Here is a 19,790-nt window from a genome sequence, read left to right as displayed (position 1 = left end):
CTCAATAACACCAAATGGGTTTTTGACACAGAAAACAGGACTGCTCCATTCAAATGCAAATTTTTACATTAAAATATGTTTATAAACCAGAGTTGTTCTTCCTCCTGATTCAACACTTCTCCCTCCTCTAAAGGGAGCCCCAGGAATCTGAAGAGCATGTGCACTACTAACCAAATATACAATCCAGCCGCCCCTTCCAAGCTGGAATCTGATTACCACTGGACTAGACTCAGGGCTGCCCCCAAGGGATGAAAAGCAGTAACTATGGTCTCAGAGAGGATGGCTACTGAGGATCCCACCAAAGAGTCAAATGCTGTGCACTGGGTCCAGGATGACTGGCCCACCCTGTTCACTGTGCAGTTTCCCATCACCATGAACAGGAAAACCTTGGAATACCAGTCTTGATGATGCTGACTGGCCTTGCCCACACTGATAGTAAACAGGGTAAATATTATTCTCATGGCAATTGGAATAAAAATGAAATTGAGGATGGTGACCTGCAGTGGGCAGCAGTCCTGGTCTGGGTTGGTACGAACATGTTCATGCTGAAAAGGAGGCTGCAATCCCGCATACACTTGCTCTGTAACCTAGGGGACTGCTTTTTGAACTTGAAGTTGAATTCTTACATTGATTCCTGTCTGTTTCCAACTAGAAGTGCTTTCTGGAATGGTTGAATTCTCAGGGACTCGAGCAGGAAATGGCTCATACATTTGCTACAGAGATCAGATCACACAAGCTTGAAGACAGTGTAGCTTCTCCATTGACTCTGGTGGCAGGTGCAAAGGCAGGAAGCATACAGAGTGGAATGCCTTGGGTACAACCTGGTCCAGAAACCAGCTGTGCAAGTGACAGGAGCTCAATGCAAAACAATACATTTATTTAACAATTCCCTTCTTTTGCTTGGGTTCTCTCCTAGGTCAGAGCATGACCAAAATCTAAGGTTTTAGAGCACCACTTTCAATTACCATCATTTGGGTTTCTTGTCTCAGCATATCATTCATAGGTTATGGTATCCTCATGATCACGCATTTCTTTGAGTTTTGTCATTCTAGTCAAAGAGTAACAATCTGACATTCTACAAATGACTGCATGTTAACAAACATTTAAAACTTTTGAGAGAATACAGTGCACCAAGGAGACCACTGTCATCGGGAGGATAATACCAACAGTTTGCAGTACACTCCTTAGCTAGGGTCTCCATGAACTAAACAAGCAAAAATCAAATAGATCAAAGAATAAGCCAGATGAAGAGTATACCTATTTTAACCCAGCAGCCTGTTCATTAATCCTCTGCAAATAAGTCTCTATAATACCCAGTATATTCATCCATGTGCAAAAAGTGTCAGCAACTGCACAATTTCTCCCTATTCAGCCAGTAGCGAATCTAGAGCAATTCTATTATCTAGTACAACCTTAGCAAGAGAATTTAAAGAAATCTGTTATGCAACCATAGCCTTTGCAATAGGATCTGCTATAGAGATGATTATAAGGAATTTCTTTCTTTCTTTCTTTCTTTCTTTCTTTCTTTCTTTCTTTCTTTCTTTCTTTCTTTCTTTCTTTCTTTCTTTCTTTCTTTCTTTCTTTCTTCTTTCTTTCAAGACAGGGTCTTGCTCAACCTCCCAGGCTCAAAAAATCCTCCCTACCTCAGTCTCCCAAGTGGCTGGGAGTACAGACATGCACCACCATGCCCAGCTAAGATTTTAAAATATTTTTGTAGAGACAGGGTCTCGATACAATGATCTCGAACTCCTAGGCTCAAGTGATCCTCCCACCTCGGCCTCCCAAAGTGTTGGAATTACAGATGTGAGCCAACATGCTCAGTCAGGAATATATTTCAAATTATTGCCTCATTTATATTTACTCCAAGCCTTGGAAAATAAATCTAACATTGGCCCTTCATGCTCAATCCATCAAAGGCATAAGGTTGCCCATGTGTAAAGTTGGCTGCAAAATCCTCCACAAATAAAAGTATACTCCACGGATAGACACAAGGCCCCTTTTCCAGTTCTATTGTTCATGGATACATTACCTGGAATGGTGAAATTAGGAATTTCAAACCAAGGGCCTGAGGCAGAATTATGGGTTGAAAGAGTGTTATAATATCCTGACACACAAGTCAGTTTGCAAGAAACTCCATTTGGGCTTTGGTGCAAACCTGTCTTGTGATATACTCATTGGTCATTGTTCTTGTATCCCATTACTGGATTAAATTAAAACAGGGAGTGAGAGGAAGTGGGTTTAGAAGTTTTACTACTAGTACAGTTTGAACAACAGTTATGTTAGGAATGTTGCTAACATTATCCACCAGGTTAACTAAAGGATCCCTTAGGTCATGTAAAGATCTATCCTGCCAAGTTCAAGAGGTAGGCATACGTAAGGAAAGATTAAGAAAAGTAAGAGTTTCATGATGATAGAGAAAGTTTGATTTGTGATCTTGGGGAAGCTGCTTATGTCTAGGATACCATCTGCTTCTGGGGAGAAACTTCCCTGGTTAGCTTTACCTTAAGGTTTCTAATGGGTATACAGTTCCAAGAGTCTGGAGGGACCCTTTTTAAGTTGTGAGATATGGATTCAAGTATCAAAGTCCCAAAGTTTGGCTGCAGATTGAGTGGCAAAGGCAGTCTTTCTCTACTACCATTTCCAGAAAACCAAATCTCTGGATTCTAGATCATGAAGGATTTGATTGCTCTTGGCCAGTGCATTCTGAAAAGCTTCCTTCACCTTGTGAAAACACACTTTGACATGATGCATCAAAGGCTTGCATCATTTAGTCATATGCGAGTTTAGGACTCTTTTATAAGGGGGTCAACTTACATTCTCCACTGTAAATGCATCTTACTTTTATTAATCTGCAATACCTTTAATCAATCTGCAATATCAAGGCAATCCAGTCAATTCATTGGCTTCACCTAAGGCTACTAAATCTGTAATACTTTAACTGTTTTACAACTTGTCCAATGAAACAAGTACCTTCATCCCTAGAGATCTCTCCAAGAATCCCCCATGAGGAAAACACATTTTCTAATAACATTTTAGCTACTGTTATAGAATTGGCTTCCTGCATGGGAAAACTTCTAAACAACCAGAAAACAGGCACTGAAAATGGCAACTGAGGGTAGGCGCAGTGGCTCACGCCTATAATCCCAGCACTTTGGGAGGCTGCGGTGGGCAGATCACTTGAGAACAGGAGTTCAAGACCAACCTGGCCAACATCACAAAATCCTGTCTCTACTAAAAATGCCAACATTATTCAGGTGTGGTGGTACACGCCTATAGTTCCAGCTACCCAGAAGGCTGAGGCATAAAAATCATTTGAACCCGGAAGGCAGAGGTTGCAGTAAGCCAAGACCATTGCACTTCAACCTGAACAACAGAATGAGACAGATGAAAGAAACAGAGAAAGAAAAAGAGAAAGAGGGAGGAAGGAAGGAAGGAAGGAAGGAAGGAAGGAAGGAAGGAAGGAAGGAAGGAAGGAAGGACGGAAGGAAGGAAGGAAGGACGGAAGGAAGGAAGGGAAAGATAAAGAAGACCACTATAAATGTCCAAACAGCCCATACCTAAAGTTTTGATTGTCTTCCCAGTATTCTAAATTTGATAAACCAAACATTGGTCATAAACTATTTTAGCAATTTTAGAACAGTCACCACACCAATGTATATATTTTTTCATTATTTGAATTATTTTATCTCTTCCATCATGAGCCATGGAGTGCAGTGCTTTTTATAATGAAAACATTAAGGACTCAGGAAGGACCAGGCAGCCACCCAGGCTCTCCATGAGTCCATGCTTAAAATTTGATTTATAGTCTTTTATTTTTATTTTATTTTTTGAGACAGGGTCTCATTCTGTCGCCCAGGCTGGAGTGTAGTGGCACGATCTCGGCTCACTGCAACCTCTTCCTCCTGGATTCAAGCAATTCTCCTGCCTCAGCCTCCCAAGTAATTGGGATTACAGGTGTGTGTCACCACACCCAGCTAAATTTTGTATTTTTTGGTAGAGACAGGGTTTCACCAAGTTGACCAGGCTGGTCTTGAACTCCTGACCTCTGGTGATCTGCTGCCTCGGCCTCCCAAAGTGGTTGGATTATAGGCGTGAGCCACTGCACCCAGCCATTTATAGTCTTTTAAATACAAATTTTATTTCTTTAATTCAGGTACACAGCACCGTTTACTATAGTATTATAGCAATGCGCTATCATATGTTGACTTGGATCATGGAGTTACTTTAAATTGCATATCTTAACAATTTCGGTACTGGCTGACTTGTACCTTCTTGGTATTTAATTAATTCTTGTCTCAATACCAGGAAATCCAAGTTGTTGTCTCAATACCAGGAAAAATTAGGCATACGAGCACATTGAAGAGTGAGGAGGGAGGAATTTATTAAGTGAAAGGAAAGCTCTCAGCAAAGAGAGGGGTTCTCCAAGCAGGTTTCTCCCTCATAATTGAATACCAGGACCACCACACATGAGCTTATGAGGCCAGGCTTCTCCCCTGAATAAGGCATGAATTCCTGGTGGCCCCACCTCATCCCCCAACGTACATGCAGGAATGCCCAGGCAAGCCAAAGGTAGTATTGGAAAAGGCAGCATTCGATTGATTAAAAGGCATTCTTCAGAAAGAATCAATTGGGAAAGGGTGGGCAAACAGGGACAGAAGTTTTCCCTCTGGGTCACAGGTTTCATCTGGGACTCGCAGTCCAGTTTTTCAGCCTTCAGGCTGTTTTAGACTTGAAGGTGAGGTTTTAGGCCAAGGGCCCTTCCCTGTCTGCCTAGACGTTTGTCTGCCTTCTGCTTCTATCAATCATTCTACCCTCTGGAGAAGTATGACTAACTGCCCTTAGAATAGGAATGAAGATCGATCTTAACTGCTTCCTGCTGACAGGGAGCACTGTTTTCAGAAGATGGCAGTCAGATTTCCCTCAGAAGTTTGTCTAAGGATCTCCAGTAAAAAAATGGGCCATCAACTGAGCCTCCAGTTGCATGAACTTTTGATGGTCTGAAAACGAGAAGAGACAAACTGGGTTATTAGAAGACATGTATCAAAATGAGACAAAAGGCTGGGGGGTAAAGGTAGCTCAAAAATTCCAAGGCTCCCAGCATGTCCAGATAACAGGTGGCTATAGTTACCTGCTAAGATTTGGGTGCATGGGGTTTGGCTTTTGTTAGCTCCCTTGGTCTTATTTTCCCAAAAAGGAAACCTCCAGGTTATGGGCACCCTATTTACTCCTATCACTTGGCAGGATTTGCAGGATAATTGCCCAGAACTGGAATATTGATCTAGATTTTTACATTATCCATCCCTTTTTTTTCCTTCTGAGCTGCAGAAGGAGATCACTAGTTGATTCACAGGAATAAGCAGGGTTAGTCTAAAATGTAGGCAAAAAAAACCTTTGAAACAACTAATTGGTCTAGAATTTAATGACAGATGTATGATAAGGTTTGAGACATAATTTCTCTCCATTCCTCATTTTTGTTAAAAACAAATCAAGATAGGACTGAGTTGTTTGCAAAATAAACTTTAGTCTTATATTTGGCCTTCTTATTTGCATAAAGTACAGCAAGAATTATTATTTTTACATACAATTTTTCAAATTGGCTTTGATGGAACTCTGTTCCACAAGGAATCTCAGATAAGACCTTTTAAAGTCGAGCCTAGCCACGGGTTTGTACCCCAAATACCTATGAGTTGGGTAAAAAAAAATCCTTTATTCTTGAGGTCCCAAGAATATGGGGTTCCTGGGCCTGTTAGAAAGTGACATTCTTTACTTGCCATACAAGGTGGGAACCCTGTACGGGGACTGTGTAGACAAGGTATGAGGCCAGTTTTCCCAAGGAGCTTTTATCAGCTCTGCAAGTTGAGCTTGATTCCTTAAAAGAAAGCATACCCTTCCAGCCAAAGTCTTGGTAAAACAACCATCTTCTCCAATTGCATCCTGTTGCAAAAGAAAATGGACTCTTATTGCCCTGATGCAAATAACCATATTGCTATAAGTTAAGAATACTCACAAATAGTTTCCAAATTCTAGAGGAACCAGGCAGAGAGAAACAGACATGCTCCAAATTTTGTTCACAGGAGTATAACTTACTCAATTATTAAAGACTGTAAATAGCTCAAAATAAAAGTTTCTTTAACTCTGAAAAACAAAACAAGGATCAGCAATGTTTTAAGCAATAGTTAATAAAAGGTTACTTCAGCTTTCTATTAGTTCAGTCCATTCCATTAACTCTTGTTCTGCTTGATATTCATGAACATTTTAACTCTCCATGAGTCCTATACGTTTTTCCACCATTCAAATGTCACAATCTCCAAAGTCATCAGAAACCTGCATTTGAGAGCACCTGTCAAAGTTCTATAACTGATAATAAACCATCTTTTGAAGAGGATCAAAACAAGACAATTGTCTTTGAATAACAAAATGCCCAGGGTAGTTACAGTTAAAAACACAATTGATAAAGAAATTTGATTATCTCTGTGGTTTATAATAACTTACCATAATAATCTTAATTATGATTGATAGCATATGCTCAGACATTAGAATTTTAGAAATCCCATACAATTTTAAAACATATATTAATACTATTCACTGAAATATAACCTGATGAAGATGAAGCATCATTTTGGCAATCCCACATACTTAAATATGTCAAATAATCCTATTTACCTCTCTTTTGGATGCAATAGGGGCCCTCTGTAACATGCAAAAGCTAGTGGTCAGGAAATATAATTCTGAAACTGAAATTTGATTTTGGGAAACCTGTTAAATATGTTAGAGGTTTGAAGCACTTGATATTATGAAACAGAACTCCAGATTACCATAAATTATTTATTTTGCCAAAATGATGATTCAAAAATTTCAAAACAAGGCAAAAACCTTTACTCATTAAGAGGAAAGACTTAGCTTTCCGGTTTGTCTCCTGTCTTCTCTTTTCCTTGGCAGTCTATTCACAAGGCAAACAAAAATCTTTCATTTCCCTTTGTTATCACATGAAAATCTTGTACAAGGGCAAGAAAGCCAAATTTTACCCTTACATTAGTTTACTCTTAATGCCAACCCGAATTTTCTAATGAAAACTTATAAACAATTCTATCATTCTATCTAATCTTAACCAGTTTGACCATGAGGTGAGATTCTTACAAACTTTTTTTTTTTTTTTTTTTTTTTTTGAGACGGAGTCTTGCTCTGTCGCCCAGGCTGGAGTGCAGTGGCTGGATCTCACCTCACTGCAAGCTCCACCTCCCGGGTTTATGCCATTCTCCTGCCTCAGCCTCCCGAGTAGCTGGGACTACAGGCGCCCGCCACCTCGCCCGGCTAGTTTTTTGTATTTTTTTTTTTTTTTAGTAGAGACGGGGTTTCACTGTGTTAGCCAGGATGGTCTCGATCTCCTGACCTCGTGATTCGCCCGTCTCGGCCTCCCAAAGTGCTGGTATTACAGGCTTGAGCCACCGCGCCCGGCCGATTCTTACAAACTTTTACAACCCTTTACAACTTCTGCTAAAGAGCAGATTAGCACCTTAAGGAAACCTTCTTGTTCTTTTATTTCAATGCTCAATTTACATAAAAAACATATAATATCATTTCAAATTTATTCTGTTCTGTGTTCACACACAGAATTTCTTTTGCAAGATTAATTTTTAGAAACCTTCCACAACTTGTTTAAGCCTTTAACTTTATCTTATCTAATTTAAAACAATCCTTTAATCTTAAGCAAAAATTTACATTTCCATGCATTCTTATAATCTTTTACTAAAAATGCATTTTACTATTCTTACATATCTTGCAGGTGAATCCATTTTCAGTGGTCTCAATTACATGTCATAATGATAACTCTTAGCAATTTTTAACTTTAATGTAAAATCTGGTAAGTTGTTTTAATTATGCACTAGGTGCCAATGAAATGTGACTCCTTCCAGCATAGTTAAGGGTGTTGTTAACTCCATACCTCCCCAGGCCTTACCAATTGTGAAGCAGCCAAGGTGCAGAATAGTTCTCAAAAGCTAAAGAAGCAGTTTATAACCTTAAAACATTTAGCAAACTAACTATCTGACCTGCGTAACTTAGACCACATATTTACATTTTAACAATATTTGCATTTTTGGCCAGGTGCAGTGGCTCATGCCTATAATCCCAGCACTTTGGGAGGCTGAGGTGGGCGGATCATGAGGTCAGAAGATCGAGACCCTCCTGGCCAACATGGTGAAACCTTGTATCTACTAAAATACAAAAAATTAGCCAGGCATGGTGGCATGTGCCTAGAGTCCCAGCTACTTGGGAGGCTGAGGCAGGGAATCCCTTGAACCTGGGAGGCGGAGGTTTCAGTGAGCCAAGATCGTGCTACTGCATTCCAGCCTGGAGACAGAGCCAGACTCTGTCTTAAGAAAAAAAACAAAAAACAAACAATATTTGCATTTTTTACCAATAATCCTTAAGATCGTTTTTATTTCTCGAAGATTAAAGTCACAGGAACTAAAAAATATTATAGCTTTGACTTTTCCTTAAAACATATTTTATCTAAGTGCTTATTTTTTCTTTAATCCAATTAATTAGAGCACTTTTATATAAACATCACACACACAATACATATATAACTACACAGACAGACAAAAGAAGATCCAGTATTTGAAAGATTTTTCATTTGCCAGTTTCTTAATTGGATTATTGGTCTCAGGGTGGAACCCTTAAAGAAACAGGGCCCAATACACAAGTATAGCTGGAAGACAAAAAATAAATTTTGATACAGATTGATCAGTTTCTAATTCCTAGGGTTCCAGGAAGGAAAGAGAGGTTTCTCCCAAAATAGAATCTGTGGCACCTTTTCTGTTTTTCCCAAGGACTCCCAGTTCATCAGAAGTTATCTTAGGGCCTCTCATGCATGCCGTAAGAGTTGCGAGACACAGGGAGAACAGTAATTCAGTCGACTGAGAAAAAAATCTTTTTCCAGTAAAACAAGATCCAAGAAGAGAGAAACATAAAGGTCTTTTAAATATACCTATAACTTGGATATCCACTTTTAATTAAGTAGAGCGTTCTTTAAGAACGTCCTTTTAAATCCCTTGTAACCTGACTTTAGCCATGCCAAACAGCCAATATTTTTGTCATTTGAACTTTACCAAAAGTAAACTCACAGGTGAAACCAACAAGCTTCAATTAAGGTTATGACTTAACCACAAGTGTTTGAAATATTTCCACAGGGGTAGTAAGCAGTTTTTACAAAATCTAGGAACTTTAAAGGTAACTCAGAGAATGAAAAATTCAAGAAACGAAGCTAGAAGTTGTTCATGTAGAGGAAGAGAATCAGCAAACGATAAAAAGTCACACACAGATATCAACCCAAAAGAACACATTTCTCAAGCCAGGATTGAACCCAGGTTGCCACTGTAAAATGGCGGAGACTAAACGAAAGTACTGCCATGTGGTTACAGGTCACATTCCCATGGACGTAAAACAAGCAAAGTTTGGTACTGACCTGTTAGACAGGCTGACTTGAACAGCAGGCTTATGGGGTCCTAGGCCTATATCTTATCATGTGGTACCCCTCTTCCTGACAGAATCATGCAGAAAGATGTGCAAATCACACCAGATTGGCTATAGCTTAAGACCAACCTCACAAATCCTTTTTCATTCATCAAAACTTTACAGAGAATATAAATAGTGATCCTTGTTATTCCTTTTACCAGTTTGTACAGGGAGAGAGAGGCCAAAAGTCTGAATGATAAAATTGTTACGCTTTTTCCAGTATGTCAGCCTTCTAGGTTCCCTTCCTCTGAGTTCAATTCTAAGGCAACCAGTTTAAGGTTTGGGATATTAATTTTTTATCAATTTGGAGGATGCATCCAAGGGAATTGTGCTGTAGCACAGGTACATAATTACCCATCTGTGAAGAGAGGACAGAGGTGGAAAAAGGAAATAAAGGAGGAATTTTTTTTTCAAAGGAGTCCCAGGGGTTCGGGATGCTTTTGAAAGGGGTAAAGACTAAAGATGAATGACTACTCATCTAGAAAGAGGGGAGCAACGCATGCCTAGTTCCCTTCTCTTCCCAGCAAATACCCAGGGTATGTGAGGGAGAGACAAGAGAGGTATCTGTTTTCTTTCTTCTTTCCTTGTATCCCGGAGTCTTGAAGACAATGACAGGGTGCTGCCCATGGGTCTCAATGTGACTTTTTACCCATGTTAACAGGGAGGGTAGGGGGTGGGATTGTCCACCCTTACCCACACACTGTCTTTCCCCCTGCTGTCAGTAGTTTTCAAGTTACCTAGCCCTCATGTATGCCATGGATACTAGCATGACCACTATCCATGCAATGGGAGGCTTGGCTTAATCAGCAGGAATTAGTCATGCTTACCTGTGCTATATCTCTTAACTTCAATTGTCATCAGCCTCAGATCCAGTTTTCTTTCCTAGAGCTTCAACCCAAAGTTTGGAATTGAGTTTGGGGCAAGAATGTGTCTCAGTGGGGTCCATGGACTCATTTAGTCAGGGTGAAGCTGTGGAATTCGGTTCTCTTCCAACAAGGGATAGAAAAGAGTGTCTGGTGAATTGGGGTCCTGGCCTATTAAAACACCTTTCAAGAAAAAAAAAAAACAAACTCTGGCATGGAGAAACCCCCTGTCTTTGCACGGCTGTGTTATTAGGTTGGTGCAAAAGCAATTGTGGTCACCGCCATGCTAAGTAATGGCAAAAACCACAACTACCTTCGCACCAACCCATTAACTCCTCACCTGATGGAGAGAAGGAAAAAGAACAGCTTAGATGTAGGGCTGGAGAAGATTGTTGAGGAAGAAACCTCTTATTCTGATGTAAATGGGTTTTCCAACAGGGAGAAAAACTTTTAATTCCTGTTTCTTCCCTCAGGCTCAGACCAAGCTGGACCCCTCAGCTGGGGGAGGGGAAGACTCCATGGGCACGTGGTGGGGAACACTGGCCAGCTAGCCATGAAGGGCCTTGGGCCCCCAAGACTGCCCTGGGGCCTGGGAAGTGGCTGTGGCTCAGTCCTGCACTGCATGGCCATTGAACACAGCACGTGTATGCAGCAGACATGGCCATGTGCCCCAGCTATGTGGGAAGTGGGTGGTGGGGAGCTGCTGCTTGTCTGTATGTCTGAAGCACATGCCTGTGGCCATTGGAGTGGGGGTGAACACCCCCAATATTGTAAAAGAAAAGATAGGTGCCATTATAATTCTGAAAAAAAGAGGGAAAATGCCATAGAAAAGATTGGAATGGACCAAGGCTGACATTCCCAACCCCTGAGAGCGACAGGGAGGGGGCAGTTTTCCCTGCCTTTAGAAGAAGTCTGAGGATGAGAAAGCTCAGAAATGAAAGTGAAAGACGTTTTTGGGGCAGCATTTTACTCACCCTCTGACAAATCCCCGTAAAGGTCAAAATGATGCAGGATTTTTGCTCCCTAGTTCAGCTAAATCCGAGTTCTTGTTTCATGACCAGGAAAAATTAGGCACATGGACACTTTGAAGGGTGAGGAGGGAAGAATTTATGAAGTAAAAGGAAAGCCCTTAGCAAAGAGAGGGGTTCTCCAAGCAGGTTTCTCCCTCACAATTGAAAACCAGGGCCACCACACATGAGCTGATGAGGCCAGGCTCCTCCCCTGCATAAGGCATGAATTCCTGGTGGCCCCCCCAATGCCCCGGTGCACATGTGGTCGTGCCCAGGCAAGCCATAGGTAGTTTCAGAAAAGGCAGGATTCAGTGGGTTAAAAGGCATTATTCCCAAAGAATCAATTGGGAAAGGGTGGGCAAACAGGGGCAGAAGTTCTTCCTCTGGGTCACAGATTTCATCCCAGACCAGCACTCCAGTCTTTCAACCTTTAGGCTGTTTTAGGCTTGAACATGAAGTTTTAGCCTAGTGATTCTTCCCTATCTGCCTAGGAATTTGTCTGTCTCCTGCCTTTATCAGTAGTACATATTACATATATGTAACTAAAAACAAAAAAAATTATGTATAGTACATACATGCAATACATATATATGTACTATACAGAACATATGTGCTATATAGAATATATGTATAGTACATATATTCTGTATAGTACGTACTATACTACATACATGCTATACGTAGAGTACATTTGTGTCCATATATGTACTATAAATGTACTACATATTCTGTATAGTACATACATATAGTACACATATGTACTATATTTATATAGTACATATGTTATATATAATATATATTGTATATAGGTATATGATATGGGACCGGGGGCAGGAAAGTGCTGGGTAGAGAAGTGGGGGTCCCTGGTGAGGGCTCCATCCTCAAGCCTGTGCCCACGGACCTAAATGAGGACAGATGTTTCTGTTTTCACACCCAAAATGTTGCCTTTTGGCCCACCATACCCCCCCATCCTGTGCCCATAAAAACCTGAGACCCCAGCGGGCACACACACAAGCAGCTGGACATTGAGAGAAGCAGAAGACAGACACCAGCAGACACCAGCAGGCCATCCATGGCAGAACAATGTGACACCAGGGGGAATTCGGCCAGGGGCGGTTGGAGGAAAGTCTAGCTGCTGTACGGCCCACGTCCAGGGGAAGATCAACCTCCCACTCCATCCTTTGTCTTGCTGCCCATCCACCTCAGTGAGAGCTACTTACACCACTCAATAAAACCTTGCACTCATTCTCCAAGTCCACATGTGATCCGATTTTTCCCGTACACTGGGGCAAGAACCCAGGATACAGAAAGGCCTCTGTCCTTGCGATAAGGCAAAGGGTCTAATTGAGCTGATTAACACAAACCACCAGCTGATGGCAAAGCTGAAAGAACATACTGTAACACACGCCCGCTGGGGCTTCGGGAGCTGTAAACACTCAACCCTAGAATCTGCTGTGGGGTCAGAGCCCAAAAATGCTCTCCATGGCCTGCCCATCTGCATGCTCCCCCTAGGGTCTGAGAAGTAGGGTCCTGAAGAAGCAAGCCACACCCCTGTCATACACCCTGTGAAGGTGATAAGGGAACTCCTCCTGTTTCACATATAGTACACATATATGTATCATATTTTAATTATATATATTAATCATAATGTTAACTCTTAGTAACGTTAATTTCCAGTGAACAATCAAGGAAGTAATCAATTTTAAACTGTTTTATATCAGTATTTGTAGATGAAAGCCATTTCCTAATTTTTAGAAAGAAATGTTACAAATATAGATTTCTTTCATAGATGTAATTTTCTTTAATAAAAGGGTTTCAAAATAGCCAGCTAAATGCCAGAAAGGTATATTGTAGAGACTGATTTAGGTTGACAGGTGGTCTCTTTAACTTAACTTCTGCTTCTTTTCTTTTTCTTTTTTTTTTTTTTTTTTTTGAGACGGAGTCTCGCTCTGCCGCCCAGGCTGGAGTGCAGTGGCCGGATCTCAGCTCACTGCAAGCTCCGCCTCCCGGGTTCACTCCATTCTCCTGCCTCAGCCTCCCGAGTAGCTGGGACTACAGACGCCCGCCACCTCGCCCGGCTAGTTTTTTGTATTTTTTAGTAGAGACGGGGTTTCACCGTGTCAGCCAGGATGGTCTCGATCTCCTGACCTTGTGATCCGCCCGTCTCGGCCTCCCAAAGTGCTGGAATTACAGGCTTGAGCCACCGCGCCCGGCCTCTTTTCTTTTTTTTTGAGATAGAGTCTTGCTTTGTTGCCAGGCTGGAGTGCAGTGGTGCGATCTCGGCTCACTGCAACCTCCGCCTCCTGGGTTCAAGCGATTTCCCTTCCTCAGCCTCCCGAGTAGCTGGGACTACAGGCACACACCACCATGCCCGGCAAATTTTTTTGTATTTTAGTAGAGATGGGGTTTCACCATGTTGGCCAGAATGGTCTCCATCTCCTGACCTCGTGATCTGCCCGCCTTGGCTTCCCAAAGTGCTGGGATTACAGGCATGAGCCACAGCGCCTGGCCTAGCTTCTGTTTCTTAGCTAAATTACTGAGTTTAAAGTGGAGCCCATTAATGAAGAAGACAGAGAAAGTGTTCTCTATGCCTGGACTCAGCATGGATAGCTTTGAAAAAGAGAAACAAGCCTACTTTACCGGAGGGCCTACCTTTTATAAGCACTTTATTTGGCTTACTTTCCACCTTGGGGCAGGATAGTAACTAAGCCAAAATGTTAGTAGATTCTATTTCCCTTATCAATTAGTAATTTAAGATCTTTATTTGTCTTTTGTAAAGAGTCTTTAAAAGAGGCAAAACAAATTTTGAAAATTTTTTTAGAAGCTTCTGCACATCAATAGGCATCCCTGGGGAACCTAATTCAGGAGCCCCCATTTTTAAATGCACTTCTTAAAGGACAATGTTGTTCATTTGAATGTTCCACCATAATTTTAAATAATCTTTAGTAAAGTTTCTCCATTTTTGTAAGCATTTGCTGCTTCCGGTGCCTAATACTTACATACTATACATAAAGGCAGGCATACCGGGAAAGGGGAGGACTCAGTTCTTCAAAAATTAAGGATCTCATTTTTATGTTGATTCCTGGCTTTGGCTCTAAGATCCCCTTGGCCAAGTTAGCCAGTGATTTTTCCCTACCCAGGTATGTAAGAAAAAGAAACAAAGGAGATAGAACACAAAATCTCTGCAAATTCCCAAAAGTGGAGTTCATACCCCCTGCGCTAATTGCCATTTACCGCCAGTTTCTGCCTGACCCAGTCAGATGTCTGAGGCCTCTAACTGGATCCAATCCAGTTAACTATTGAATCTGATTCAATCCTGGACCGAGTCCAGTTTTTATTGTGATTTATGAACCGAATCCAGATAAAAAATTTGCTCAAACTCAGCTCAAAACACAAATTTGTGGCACCTCAGAATCTAAGAGAGAACTTGTCCAGGATCCCCAGTGGCTGCAAGAGAGCAGTGGATGCAATGGGCCCAGCTGGCACCTCGTTTGGTCGCTGCATCCTCCTGGGGGTCATTAGAAGGTCTACTTTGTGGGATTTTTTTTTGGTTTTTTGTTTGTTTGTTTTTTGTTTTGAGACGGTCTCATTCTGTTGCCCAGGCTGGAGTGCAGTGGTGTAATCACGGCTCACTGCAGCCTCGAACTCCTGGGATCAGGTGATCCTCCCACCTCAGCCTCCCTAGTAGCTAGGACTACAGGCATGTGCTACCACACCCAGCTAATTTCCTACTTTGGATCCCACATCTGATGCCATTGGTTAAAAGAAAAACTTTAGGCAAATTAAATTTAACACAGTTTAATTGAGTAAAGAAAAATTCCTGAATCGAACAGTCCTCAGAACACAAACAGATTCAGAGTGACTCCAGGGCTGCCACATTTATGCCACATTTATTAGGTAACATTTATGGACAGAAAAAGGAAAGTGACCTGTAGAAAGCATAAGTGAAGTACAGAAATGGCTGGATTGGCCACAGCTGGGCCTTTGCCTTATTTGAACCTGGTTTGAACAGTTGGCTGCCTGTGGTTAACTGAAATTTGGCTGCTGTGATTGCCTGAGACTCAGTTACCAGTCTGTCTATGCATCAAATTAGGTCACAGTCCACTGTGTATGGGGAAACCTTTAGGCCAGACTTAAAATATATACAGAGGCAGCTGTAGGCCAAATTTCATTTAACAGCGTCTAGATCAATTTCTTCAAAATTTTTGGATGATCCATGGTGTAGCCTCTTTCTTTTGTTTAGTGTGTCTATAGAGGGAAATGTTTTCACAACTCCATCATTATACTCTTAGCTTCCCCGAATAGTTTAACTGGTGGAAAGGGCAACAATACTCAAAGCTATTAAACCAAGCAGAACTTGCACTATCAGTTTCAGTCTATTCTGAAGGTATTCATACATGGCTAAGGCTTTTTCTGCAAATGTGGAAAAGCTTACCCTGATATTAAGTTGCCAGGAAAATCATGTATGAATCAATGTGACTTCCATGTTACATGGATATCACTCATATTAAAGGAACATGCATTGCTTCAAAAAGAATTGTAACTGTTATGTACTGAATCGTGTCCCCCCAAATTCATATATTGAAACCCAAGCCCACAATGTGATAGTATTTGGAGATGGGGCCTCTGGGAAGGAATTAGGTTTAGATGAGGTTGCGGGGTAGGTTCTTGTACTAGGCCATTCTTGTGTTGTCATTAAGAAATACATGAAGTTGTAGATAATTTATAAAGAAAAGAGGGGTATTTGGCTCACCATTCAGCAGGCTGTCCAGGAAGCATGGAGCTGGCATTTGCTTCTGGTGAGGGCCTCAGGAAGTTAAAATCACGGCAGAAAGGAAGAGGAGCAGGCACATCACATGGTGTGAGTGGGAGCAAGAGAGAGGAGGAAGGTGCCATACACTTTCATTTTTATTATTATTATTTTGAGATGGAGTCTCACTCTGTCGCCCAGGCTGGAGTGCAGTGGCGCAATCTCGGCTCCCTGCAAGCTCTACCTCCCAGGTTCAAGCAATTCTCCTATCTCAGCCTCCCGAGTGGCTGGGACTACAGAGACCTGCCACCATGCCCGGCTAATTTTTGTATTTTCAGTAGAGACGGGGTTTCACTATATTGGCCAGGCTGGTCTTGAACTCCTGACCTTGTGATTCGCCTGCCTCGGCTTCCCAAAGTGCTGGGATTATAGGCGTGAGCCACCGCACCTAGCCTCCATGCACTTTTAAACAACCAGATATCACGTGAACTCAGAGCAAGAGCTTACTTATCATCAAGGGGCTGGTGCTAAGCCATTCATGAGTGATCCACCCCCATGATCAAATCACCTCCCACCGGGCCCCACCTCCAACACTGAGAATCACATTTCAATAAGAGATTGGGATGGGACAAACATCCAAACCATATTAGTCCTCATAATGGGATCAGTACCCTTATGAGAGGAGACAGCAGAGAGCTTGCAGTCTCTCTCTCTCTCTTTCTCCGTCTCTCTCTCTCTCCACCACGAGAGGACACAGAGGGAAGGCAGCCATCTACAAACCAAGGGGAGAGTCCTTACAGGAACCTGACAATGCTGGGACCTTGATCTCATACTTCCAGCCTCCAGACATGTTAGAAAATAAATTTTTGTTGTTTAAGCCACCCATTCCATAACATAGACTGGGTATTATGGCACCCAGTGCCATAACATGTTATGTTATATAGTAACCATATGATATGTAGTAACCATATGATAGTAACCATCATGATATGACATAAAAGGAGCATAGTAAAGAGAGCACATAATTCTAGAAGGGGTGGAGGTTGGAGAGAAATTAAGTTGAGAAGAGGAGAATGAGATGTCAGGAAAATCTTCCCATGTGAGATACTTCCAGCAATTAAGTCTAGTCTAGAGGAACAGGCAGTTATTCTCCAAATGGTCTCTAAGAAGAGCTGGGGGCATTAAACAAGGGACATAGCAGTAATCTTTTTTATAGGCTGTCAGTTGCTGTGGAACCTATAGCCTCAAACCTATTTGTTTTCCATGAACTCTGTAATGATGTCATGGTCTATACCTTCTTCATGTACAAACATCACACAACTAACCCACCACCATGAGAGTACGTAATTTCTGTTGTGTTGTTTTCTAGTAAGGTGATCGATTTGCATTGCTTCAACCAGGCTCCTCTGATTGATCATCTTCTGAACAATGGATGCATGTACAGATGGCTGACCAGGTTCAGGAGAGCAGGCTGTAGCCATCAAATAGATAAAGTAGGCTCACCACATTCTGGAATTGAAATCATGATCTTGGTTACATCAGAAGGTGCTCTAACCAATTGAACAAACCAGGCCTCGATGAAGCTGGAACTGAGAGCTAGGGGATTCTTATGCAGAACAGAACATTCATACTTCCGCTTCCATATGTACCACATATGTGTTCCTCTCAACTGGTTTTGTACATTTCCATCTTTGCGTTAAATGTATTCACATAGCACTCTTTAAATACTCGAAGTATAATGAAGAAAAGAGAAGGAACTGAAATGGTTCCATTCCATTTCTCACTAGGAAGTTGATTCTGTGCACTCTATTTCTGACTATTTTCTATCAGCTTATTACCGTGGGATGTAGGAGGGAGGAACAGGACACAAAATGTGGCACAATTAAAAAAGGATGAAGAAGAAAATTAAAATCATTAACCATTAGTAATCATTTTTAATGTGCATCATTTTTAAAATTCAAGAATAACCCAAGGAGGTAGGCATAATGTTTAGATATGATTTACCAGTGAAAAGAAGCTTAGAGAAATGAAGTAATGGCTGGAAAGTCACAGCTAGAACTCAAAGTGAGAATTCCCACCCAAGAAATCTGACTCCAGATTCTACACTCCTAATCTCTGCTATGTGTTGCTTTCCTGAAATGAGGAAAGAATAAGAAAGGAGAAAATTAGTGACAAGAAAGAGAGAGCTGAATAAGAGGGGACAATGAAAGGAGGAAGGAAATCAAGCAGTTTCTACACTCTGGAAAATAATTGAGCAGAATTAACAGAAGAGAACTACTTTCCTCAATGCTCATTCTACTGTTAAAATAAATAAATAAATAAGCCAGGCAGTGCAGCACACACCTATAATCCCAGTGACTAAGGAGGCTGATGTAGGAGGATTGCTTGAGCCCAGGAGTGTGAAGCCAACCTGGGCAACATAGCAAGACCTTGCCTCTAAAAAAAATTTTTTTTAAGTAGCTGCATTGTCTTGTTTTTCTAACTTTGTACAGTGCTTAGAATAACTCTATCTAAACAGCATATGTTCCATAAACCCTGTTGACTAACCAATGGATTTGCACAACAAACACTGAAAGACTCTTAGGCCAGAGATATATTGTAAGATCCGTGACAATGAGATATCTTGCATGACATGTTTTCCATTGTTTACTGTGTGTCTAAAATGAGAAGGTCATAAGAGCCAGCCTTCCATTGGAGTGGCCCCCATAAAACTGTCTGCTGTATAAGGGGTGTTGGAGTGACTCTCCATCACAGGTTCTACTGCAGCTCTAGGGTGGGTCCTGAGTGATGTGAACCCCATCCCCATCCCCGTTTCTAGTGAATGGGTCTGGGGTAGGCAGGCCAAGGCCAGTTGGGACCGATGAGTCATAAAGAGTTTTCTAAGCACTTCTGGAAAATATGCTTTCTTACCCTTAAGAAAGAGTCACAGGAAGTTTGTAGGAGGTGAAAAGGGAAGCAATTAACCCAGCAACTACTGGAAGCCTTCCAAAACCCAGGGATCTTTCCCCAGAATGAAGTCAGCATTGGGGATAGCACAGCAGAGAGCTGGAAAGAGCCACTGGATCCACCAGTCCTGAATCCTACCCAGCCTTTGACGTCCTGTATTGGAACCAATACATTTCTTTATGATAAAAGTTAGTTTGAGGTTGAGTCGGGATTTCTGTCCCGTATTTTAAAGCATCCTACTGATGCAGCCTGGTAAACATAAAACATGGTAAACACATGTGGCTTGATTTTATTGGCAGCATGGTTAACTGGTTCAAGCTACGGTTCAAGCTATTCTTTTCCTTCTGTGATTATGACCATACACTCACCTGAAAGGTAAAGCCTTTCTCCTGTCATGGCTACCTGACTGAAAAAGCTCAGCCAGAATCTCAATTCCTATAATCTCCTTCCCATCCATCCATCCATCCATCCATCCATCCATCCATCCATCCAGCTGATGGATTAATACATTTATATCAAGCACTTACTGTGAGCAAGTCATTTTGCTAGGCACTGTAAGGCCATCAAAAAGAAAAAAATAGGTTGGGCGCAGTGGCTAGTGCCTGTAATCCCACCACTTTGGGAGGCCGAGGTGGGCGGATCACCTGAGGTCATGAGTTTGAGACCAGCCTAACCAATATGGTAAAATCCTGTCTCTACTAAAAA

At 41.6% G+C, this 19,790-nt stretch overlaps 1 pseudogene; it reads right to left on the bottom strand.

Annotated features, from left to right (window-relative positions):
- Positions 1 to 262: 262 nt before the first annotated feature.
- Positions 263 to 19,481, bottom strand: LOC112428966 (transmembrane protein 183-like; annotated as a pseudogene).
- Positions 19,482 to 19,790: the final 309 nt, after the last annotated feature.

Source organism: Macaca nemestrina, chromosome 7, assembly GCF_043159975.1.
Source record: "Macaca nemestrina isolate mMacNem1 chromosome 7, mMacNem.hap1, whole genome shotgun sequence".
Classification (NCBI taxonomy): Eukaryota; Metazoa; Chordata; class Mammalia; order Primates; family Cercopithecidae; genus Macaca; species Macaca nemestrina.
The sequence above is the reverse complement of the archived record's forward strand: the minus strand, read 5'-3'. Positions and strand labels throughout refer to the sequence as shown.